Source organism: Balearica regulorum, chromosome 2, assembly GCF_011004875.1.
Source record: "Balearica regulorum gibbericeps isolate bBalReg1 chromosome 2, bBalReg1.pri, whole genome shotgun sequence".
NCBI classification, from domain to species: domain Eukaryota; kingdom Metazoa; phylum Chordata; class Aves; order Gruiformes; family Gruidae; genus Balearica; species Balearica regulorum.
This window is the reverse complement of record NC_046185.1, coordinates 54556273-54566633: the sequence shown is the minus strand read 5'-3', so window position 1 is coordinate 54566633 and position 10361 is coordinate 54556273. Positions and strand designations below refer to the sequence as shown.

The 10361-nt window shown below is 43.9% G+C and overlaps 1 protein-coding gene across 4 annotated transcripts in view; it reads left to right on the top strand.

Moving 5' to 3' along the window:
* The first annotated feature begins 2214 nt into the window (after positions 1-2214).
* Positions 2215-10361, top strand: part of DLGAP1 (DLG associated protein 1) — a 419833-nt gene continuing 411686 nt past the window's right edge. For 3 of the 4 annotated variants that reach the window (XM_075744335.1, XM_075744334.1, XM_075744332.1), the window contains exon 1: positions 2215-2613. The gene's annotated coding sequence lies outside the window, so the exon portion shown is untranslated. The remainder of the gene's footprint in view (positions 2614-10361) is intronic. The other variant, XM_075744336.1, reaches the window with a different exon arrangement.

The following is a 10361-nucleotide window of genomic DNA, read 5'->3' as shown; positions in this document are numbered from 1 at the left end:
CAAGGAGCATCCAGAAAAATGATTAAATGGTTTAGATTGACAATAGGGAGTGCAAGTGAAAAAGGAACAAAATCGCCATGCTGGCTTTTATTTTGAGGCCAGATAATTTTATGCCAAAAAAAAAAAAAAAAGTCTTCCCTTTCCTTTTTACTCTTCAGTCTTCAAAGGACATTGGGTCTACTTAATTTTCTGGAAGTTTGTATGAAGCCCAAAAATATCTGTTTTCATCACTATCTAGTTCTATTAAGTAATGTAATCAACGCATTTGGTATAAATATTTTTGTAGAACTATCACACATAACATGACTAAATCTGCTTTATAACTTCACAGGCCTATGGAGGGTAGGCTAAATTTTCACATAATTACATAGCAAAGATTACATAAATTCTACTATGAGGTCTTCACAGACCGTCATATTTAAAACAACAGACTATGACAAATTTGAAACTAGCTTGACAATACAGTTCATTATGACAAGTAAAAAAAATCTTGCTAAGAGATAAACTAATATACTAATAGGATATTGCTGTATGTATAAACACCAAAAAACCCAACGAACCCTGTACTATGTAGCTTATTCACCTGAGTCAGCTCAGATTCACCATCTGTGTTTCAGTTAAAGAACTAAAAGGATATGTGTACCTTTATTTTAACTAAACAAACAAACAAATGATATGGCTTTGGGGTGCAATTTGATTTTTTTAACAATGTCATCCTGACTTGATTTATGTAACTTAGTAACAACAAATTTGGTCTTTTTGATTTTATTGCAGTACTTCTGGGAAGTCAGAACAGCTAAATCTTAACAAGATGGACAATCTTTTCAGTGATTTCTTCTCTTCGCCACGTATTATGCCTACAAGTAAAAAACCCCAATTATTTTTAAATATATTGACCAATTTTTTTCCCCAATTGGTTGATTGCTTGCTAATTAGCATGATTATCAGTCATCAGAATTTCCTAGCCTACCTAGCCTGTAGATGTGACCTACATTTGTAATTAAAAATGTCAACACCACACCACTTCTTCCTTTCCTCCTTGTTTTACCCCTGAGACATAAGGTCTACATTGGCCACTACAAAGAAACAAAAAATTAGTATAAACAGTATACCTGATATCCCCACTAAAACATTTTTCATCCTTGTCATTTAATAAACCTTTTTCTACTACTAAGATTAACTTTTATTCCGTACATATTACCTGTTTTGTGCAAGGAATAAAATTTCAAGGGCATTTCTCACAAAACTTTCCCGGTTTGGAGCTTAAAGAAATCACATCTTGAAACTTGCTGGCACGACCCACTAATAAATTTAGGACTATAAGAATAATTTGTTCATTCTATTTTAGCTCTTTCATGAATTGTATGTCAAAATCTCATTTATATGTACATGCGTGCCTGTATATCCAAAAGACGGATAGAATTTACTATTTAGCAAATACTTGATTTGAACGTATTACCATTGCTCAAATACCTTTTAGTAGGTCGTATACCGTGGTTGAAATGTGAGCGTACCTGACTGGACACGCCAGTGTCTGCACGGTGGCCTGGATTAGCACAGCCCTTCACCGCTGTCGGTTTCAATACTAGCAAACACATGTACGTATAGTTACACCTATAGTACTCGCAAACTCCCAGCCCGCACCCTCCCGGACCCACAGCCCTCCCGCCGGTCGCCCCCACGCACGGACAAGGGGAGACCCCCACGCTTTGGGGCTCCCCCTGTCACGCCCCTGCCTCTGGCTGCAGCAGCACCCCCGGGGAAACGCCGCGTCCCCCCCGCTCCCATCCCCGCGCTCCGAGGGCCGCCGCGCTGCCGGCAGCCCCCCCACCTCCCCGGGGCGGCCGTGGCCGGTCGCGGGGGGCACGGCACGGCACGGCTCGGCTTGGCACGGCCTGCCTCTCCCTCGGAAGGTGCCACAGCCCCGTCCCCCGCGGAGGCCGCTCGGCATCGCGGGAGCATCCCCGCGGCCCGGGGGCGCTCTCCGAGCGGCATTTTTTGGGCAGAAGCGTGGGGGACGGGTGGCAGGGGGGTTCAGCTGCTTCCCGCCAGGCTCGGGCAGCCCGGGGTGCAGCGGGATCCCCCCGGGGTCAGAGGCCCTGAGGGGTCTTTCCCGAAGGCGCGTCCTTGGGAGCGGGAGGAGAAGGGCGGGCGGGCGTGCGGGGCTGGCGCGGAGGGGCAGCACGCCGGCGGCTTGCGGTGCCCGACCGCCGTAGTAGCGAGCTGCTCCTCCGGTGGTTGGGCTGGGGAGCGCTGGGCTCCTCCTCCTCCTCTCCCCCCCAGCAGTGCACAGCCGGGCGTGTGACTGACTAGTCTCCCCCCGTTTCTTTCTTTTTTTTTCTTTTTTTTTTTTTTTTCCTACGGGTACACACACCGAGATACGCACATGACAGTACTTCTGTGCAAGAGCCGGTGCATCGCCAGGAGGGCTGTGCTTCCACTCCGGGCACGCACACGCACACTCACGCATGCTGCTGCTGCTGGAAGTCTTTCTACACGGGGATTAGCAGCCGCCTCTCGCTCTCTGTATTTCTCTGTCTCTTTCTTCTCCTTTCCTTTCCTTTCTCCTTTTCTCCCTCAAATGCTTGACTGACGGACGCCGGGCTTAAAAAGGTAAATGCGTGTGTGCTGTTTGCTGACAATACCGATGGGTGATGGTGTTTTGGCAGCGTGCTGCGCGGTACGCCCTCCGCTTGCCAGGCAGGCAGCCTGCCCTCCTGCCGCGCCGGCGGCTGCCGCTGCTGCCGCTCCCCGCGGCTCCCCGGGACTCTCGTCTTGGGGGATCGGGTTTTGCCGCGAGAGGTTTGGCTTCCCCGGCTCCCCCCCCCCGCCTCCCCGGTCTGTGAGGCAGAGGTGCCCGCTATTGTGCTCCTAGCAGTTGCTACCGCGGGCTGCGAGTGTGTGGGAGTGCTTAGGGAAGGTTTCGCGGGATGAAGGTTGCTATTAATTGCTGTGTGCGCGGAACAGAGCGAGCTTTTCGCTTCGGCAGGGAACCTGTGCATTATTAATCAGGGCTGGAGAGTGGCAACGGGAGGACCAGACCCCTCCCCTCCCCCCCCCCCCCCCCGATCGTTTGCTGCATCATTCAAATGAGTAATTTCTAGCTGGCCTTGCGTTGCGGGGCTTTTATTCCCCCCCCCCCCCGCGGGTGTTTTAGCAGCCGCCGAGGATTGCGATCCTCCTTCCTCTGCCCCGGGGGGCGCCCCCTTCCCCGGGGAGCGAGCGAGCGAGGCGGGGGGCAGCCGCCGCCCCTCAGCCCGGGGCCCTGCCCCACACCCGCCGGCTCCCCAGACCGGCGGGGCGCGGACCCGTGTCCCGGCTGCCCCACCGCGGGCTCCACAACTAGTTGTCGCCTGTTGTTCGGGCCGAGTTTGTCCCGTGTCCCTCCTCGGCAGGACGAGAGAAGCAGGGTGAATTTTTGCTTCTCCCCTCGGCAAAGCCGGTGCGGTGCGGGGATCCCGTGAAACCGAGAGGAGGTCCCGCACCGAGCAGCCCCGCCGAGCGGACCGCGTCCCGCGGGGCTCGCCCGGACCCCGATCCAGACTTTCGTTCCCCGGAGGCTCGGCTGCCTGAGGAAGCGTTTCAGGCCGGCAGGGGAAGGCAGGAAGGCGGCGTTGAGGAGCCTGCGCTGCCGGGCCGCTCGGGAACCGGAGCTCCCCCGCTGCCGGGGACGAGAGGGGAGGTCGCAGGGGGCAGCGGGCCCCGGAGAGGAGCAGCCCCCCTCCCCACGGCCCCCCCCCCCCGGGCCCGGCGTGACGCAAGTGCGGGCATTTAGCGGCGAACAGCTCCGGTGACCGCCTGGGCAGTCCCCGGGGCGGAGGAGGTTAAAGCGTCCCCCGGGAGCTGCGGGCCTTTCCCCCCGCCGTACCGGTGCGCATCGTTGCCCGGCCGTGCGTGTGCGGGCGGCGGGAGCGGCGCCGCGGTCCCCGCCGTGGGGGTGCCGGGAGCGGGGTGGCCGGTGCCGCCGTGCCCCCCTCCGCTGGGGAAACGGGGCGTTTAGCGAGGTCCGTTATGTAATTATGTCTTTTTCTTTTTTTTTTTTTCTTTTTTTTTCCCCCTCCTTCTTGTTGGGGTTACTAAACCCGGCTCAGGATGCCGACAAGGAAACTGTTACACCACGCTTGTTTCTAAAGGAGGTTGATGGTTTTATTTGATCTTGAAGAAAAATTATTGAGTAAATAATATTTAACAGGGAGCACTTCGGTTTCACGCATGATTGATTTTGGATAATCCCGTTTCATTCATGTCGTTTTCTACACCTGTCAGAAAGACACAAATACACTGTTAAAGACAGGATGCCAAAAAATAGTAACAGAAGCAAAAATGGTGAGAAAGGTAGTGGACAGCATATGAGGTTAGTTATTAAAAAAAAAAAAGTAGTTGTTTGACGTTATAGCCTACTTAGAAATAAAAGGTAGGTGTGCTCGTAGGCATGGTGTATGCTCAGCCCGTTGTGTTGAATTGTATTTCAATGTTAATACACCTTTAAAAAGGCAACACTAATTTCTACTGGTATGTGGGTCCGGTATATGCACTTAAGGTATTACCCCTCACTTAAGAGATGTTGCGAGTTTGATCAGTGTTCACTGATCCAAAGGATCCAAAAGTCTAAAGGATATATATTTGATGATAAATTTAGTGCTGATAATAATGATTACGGGAAAATTAGGAGTTTTTTAAGGGCAACAACACAGTTCCTTGTTGTCTTCTGTATAGCTTACTTGTCTGTCTGATACTGTGTATTTCAGAACTATTAAAATTAGCATAATTAATGAAAACATACGGGAGCAAAATATGCTGTTAGAGAGGTAATCAAGTAGTTTCAAAATAAAGGGTACAATACTGTTCCATCAGATATATATCTCCTCCTGAATTAAAGTTTTCTTTTTTTTTCTTCACCAGAACTGTATATGTTAAATATACTTGCTTAATTCAAGGCTCATTCTGGTCTATCTCTTGTGGGATTAACACTTGCAAACATATCAATGTAATCTGTTTGTGTTAGACTTTGCAATGTTGTCCTTCCTGTAAAGGTGATGCATCTCGGTGCAGCCCAGGCTAGTGATGTTGCCACCTAGAAATACAAAAAGAACTGCATGAATAATTAATGAAATAGTATAATAAATAAAGGCAATCCTGTATCAAGGAACAGTAGTAAGTAGCCTTTATGCAATTTTTTTTTGTTGTAACTTTCACTCTGGTCTCATACCATCCAGTAACTCAAATTTTCACTCAAATTGTAATAGACAGGTGCAATACCCTCAGACTGGCATTGCCGTTTTAAGAAGATAGACCTCAAGGCACTTTATCATCAGATAGTTTATTCAGCCCTTAATCTCTGTAACCAAACTTCATTTTTACAGTCTCTGCTGTATTATCTCTCAAGATTTAAGAAGGCTATTTTTGACATGGGCACATAATTAATACTTGTTCTCCTCTTATGCCAAATTTTACACTTGTGCACAAAGCTCATCCAAAGAAACCTGAAAAGGGGATCTCCATGGTAACGGGAGAGAGAGAGGATTTTCTCCCTCATCATAGGTCAAGACTAGACGCCTACCCATTGCTTAACTTGTAGCAGCATTCATTGGCACCTTCCTGTTTGTGGTTATTTTGTCTACTGGGGTGTGCTTTTACTGTTGTCTCGTGCTTCCAGAGAGCTGCTCTTGAGAACAATGCTACACTGGATGAGCACAGCCTCTGTGTCTCTCTCCGCTTTCATCCTCCCTTCCGCTTGCATCATATTTCAGTGTTTCTATACCTATTTGATTTGACCATGGGATTTCAGGAAATAACTTGTTTTCCCCATCAGGTTTGTGATTTGAAGGCCTGTCTTGGCTCTAACTGTGTGTAAGACCTGACAGAACCTTACTCCTCAGTCCATTTCAGGTGGAAGGGTGGGAATCTCCTTTCTCTCTTTCTCTATTTGTTGACACTCTTTTTGGACAGAGTTTCCCCATGGTGTCCCAGAGGTTTTGTAGCAGTAAAAGCAGTCTACCTCTTCTCTCCAGGGAGCAGGGCTTAATTTTATTTTTTAGTCAATATGTGATACCAGGATTACTGTTTGGAAATGTTAATGATAAAAAGAGTTTCTTTTGCCCTGAGAGCAGTAATATGGAGCACTGCTTTCTGGGGTAATTATTGGGGGATTGGTTTTGGTTTTGGGTTTCGTTTTTTTTTCCTCTCTTCTTTGAAGGACTATCTGCCTCTGTCTCTGTCCAAGCTAAGATGAAGTGAACACATTTTATTCCATATGATCCGCTAGTCAGATACTTAAAAATTTCACTGAGGAATATAATATATTTTCTATTCCTCTGTATTCAGTTTTTGTAGCTAAGATCTCATGAGAGAATACCAAATGGCATTTTAAATGGCTCCCTTAGGCTGCTGGTGCACCAGGTCTCTCTGGGCATATTTCCAGTTCTTTTGCCTTTCCCTGGGACATAGCTTGGGATAATTTGAAAACATCTGCTAGAGCAACCATCTTATATTAAGACAGCAGTTATCATTTGTCACTGAGCAATATGTCATTTGTGGCTCTGTAATTGGAAGACAGATGCTAATGCTGACTTTGGCCTTCTTAACTTGTCTTGTTGGCAGATTGTCTATAGAAACACTTTGCAGTGCTTTGAAATCACAGAGTGTATTTCTACCTTTCTGTATCTCTATGTTTCTGAAAGAATTCCCTGTGTCATTTGAAAATCTGCACAAGAAACCATAATGATAGCAGCTAGTACATTTGTAATCTGGCATGCCAAGTAAGCTTGACTTTGTGCATATCTTCAGTGTCTGCTGCCTGATAAGAACCATCTTTGAATAGCTGTCTGTGAAGCTTTTCCTTTAACCTTTGTATATGAGAAACTTCTGATCTCTTTCCACATGATGCCCTGTCCCTGTATTGGTAGCATTTCAATGAAGGTTCCTCATCCCAGTCGTTTCCCTCTCTGAAAATTTTGCTATCACCTTTAACTAATGGAAGAGATTCTTCATCTTCTGATTTCTCATACTAAGGAAACTAGGGATTTGAGAAATGAACTTCTAACTGTGTGAAGGAAATGTACCTTTCTAATTATCTAGATCCAGATTTCAAACCTCAGTTGCTGTGATTCAGATGACAAAAGTGTGTGGCATCAACTTATAACCAAAGATCTCAGTAGTTACGGATGATGTTACGGATGATATCTGGAAGGTGCTTTTTTAAGCTTTGTGGGATAATTTCGAATGTAGGTTGCAGAAGCGTGAGTTCACTTGCAACAGCTTACAGGTTTCAACTTCTTAACAGCCTGATGTGCTGATGTGGTGCCTGTGCTGGATCCAGCCAAGGATTCTTTGAGTTTGTCTTTCTCTTGGGGAAAGGAGAGATAAGGGGATAAGGATCCCCAAAATTTTTGTCTAAGAATTGTGCTTGAAAGTCCATTTCATGTTCTGGGCATAAATCCTCACTGAAGGTAATTCAAGGGGCATACTGATAAATAGGATGGTAGCCAAGTTACTTTTTCAAGTGAAAGGGAGAGAGGTTTTTCAGCCAGCTTCCCGAGTGTGACTGCTATTGCTAATTCTGTGCTTGTACACGCTTTCTTCCCATGTGTCTGTTTACTTTTGCAGATGGAACAGGATTATATATGTCTGACTGGAGGTCAATAACAGTGAGAGAAAATGATTAGCAGTCTCACCTTTGTTGTGGTAACTTCAGATTTAGCAGTGTCAACATTGAGAATTAGTGCCTTGCTACTGTCCTGTGTTTTTCTTTTGTCATCAGAAAAAAAAAGAAGAAAAAAATCAAAGAGAAATGGAGATGAAATCCAGGTTTCTGGGTTTTCGTAGTGGTCTCAACAGTATCTATTCATGAATAACTGGACAACAGACAATGTGCAGTTGCCTTTGTCCAGCAGAAGTATCGGGAGTCAGCATGCTCCATGGACATGTGGTGTCTCACAGATGTCCAAAGTACACAATAATCTCCGCCTTCTTTCCATCTTACAGCTGAAAGAATTTTGGAGTCCTTGCAGTAGGATGAGCTTCATTTCGTGGGTTGTAAGAGAGCACAACTTCTGGTTTTGTGGTACTGGAACTGCGTTGGTGCAAATGTTTCATGTGGATATCAAAGGAGATTCCTTCTTCTCTTCAGTCTGTGTTGTGGGATTTTTGTTCACATTTTTTTCTTTTTTTTGGTGAGTGTCTTCTAGAACATCACTAAATTCCATTATTGGATCTCATTTTGTAAGAACACGCCGTAGGAGATCATCCTCCTAGCTGTTCCTTCCTTTTCTTTGCAGAGAAGTGCTTACTGTCAAATTTTTATACACTTTTGTAAATAATGTTGATGAATATCCAGATGTAGCTTTTTAGTGGCAAGGGAATGGCAAAGTAGAATAAATAGGGGGAAAATCACCACAGCAAGGAATGAAAGAAATAGAATTAGGAGAATTTCTCGTGATTTTGTACAAATGAAGTATTGCAAACATTGTCACGTTGAAAGAATTCAGATTAAAAATGAATGTTGATACTGTAATTCTGTTTGTGGAAGAACTTTGCAACCATAAAATGTAATATTTGGAGAGATTATTCAAATGATTTTCTGAGGAAAATCATCCCAAATACCTAGGTGGTGTATGTCATTTAATAGCAACAGTGAAATAGTGCTAGCAATTATTAGATTAGTGGTACTTTGAAAAGTATGGTATGTGTATCACCTTATGAAATGAAAGACTCTAGAAGAAGAGATACAACATCTATTTGGGAAGCTCTGTAACTTTAGTGAAAAGAGATGGATTTCTTAAAAAAAATGTAGTACAGATATCTACGTGATAAAATAAACTCGAGAGGAATTATAAATGAAAGATGAAATGTTTTTCTTAACACATTGGGATCTCACTCTTCCTTGGAAAAAGGGCTAATGTGGCCAATGCAGGATTTTTTCTTAAAAGAAAAAAAACAAGCTACTGATATTGCACTCAGGAGAGGCTGCTGAATGGTGTTCAAACCAGCTGGCTGTCTTCTTATTTCAGAACAAAAGAATTATGGTTTTAATTCCTGAAATATTACAAATTTATTCATGTGAAAACTATGAATACCTCTTCTACTTTGTTTTGTTCTGGATTGGGTTTTTTTTCTTTAGTTCATAAAAACTACTTCAAAGACAATATTCTTTGTAGAGCTGTTACAATAACCATGTAATGTCATTTACAGAATTGAAGTGTCATGGTAGCTGAAGAGCATTCATTTCACCTTGGGTAGACGTATGAGTTGATTTCTGTATGTAAAAATTATAATTTTTTTTTTTTTTTTCAACCTGCAAATCTATGTGGTATTTCTTACCATACTGTGATGGTGTATGGTCTGACTTCCAGAATACTTGTGTGGTGTTTTACATCTCTATAGCATGATATAAATTTACCCAATGGGAATCTTCATGCTCTATTTTGCTGAGAGAGTTGTGTAGCAGAATTATATATGAACAAAGGTATTTATGCATGAAAAGGATCATTTGTTTGCTGTGCCATATGCTAATAATTTCCCAGTCAAGGGGCAAAACCAACAGTGTGAAGCTGTGAGACCACTTGCACATCACAAATATTCTAAGGAGCTCAATAAAAAGGACATTTACTCTTCTATACGTATGGTTAAGTTCTTGCATGCTGTTTGTCTTCAAATAAAATGTATTTTCAGAAAAAGGGATGTGTTTAGAAATCAGAATCAGGGCAGATGGATAGAAAAAAAATGAAAAATATTTGCAGATTTCTAAAACCAGATTTTAATAATTATTAGCAGTAGTTTTAGACAAAAGTTGAGGAAATGTCATTCCCATTTTTACAAATTCATATGAAAAAAGCATTGCACAGTTAACAATGAGATCTTAAATACAGAAAGAGAAAAGCTAAACACAAGGAAGTTCTGCAGTATTCAAGTACTTTGGTCATTTACAAAGCAGATATTATGTGAGGTACTCCTAAAATCAATGCAACGTGCTGCAAAATAATTAATCTCTTATGTTAAATTACCTTCCAGAGGACATTCCTGACAGAACTAACTCAAAATAGGAGAGTATACTAAAATTCTTGACCTGATCCTTTTCTCTTTATGCTAACTAGCATTTTGAACATGAACTGCAGGAGCAGGTTGCCTGTCCTGTAAAAATCCGTATGAGATTTTTAATGTTGAGCATCGATTGGTCAAGATCATATTAGAGGGGTTTTTTCATAGAAGAAATGCTGAAATGCAGTGTGTTACATTTCCAGAGCCCTTCTGAAGACAAAAATATTTGTTAAGAGATTACTCAAGGATCACAGCATTTCTACAAGACCTAGGAGAAGTGAATGACATCATGTTTCTTTATTCTAAATTTCTGGTGCCTCCATGAC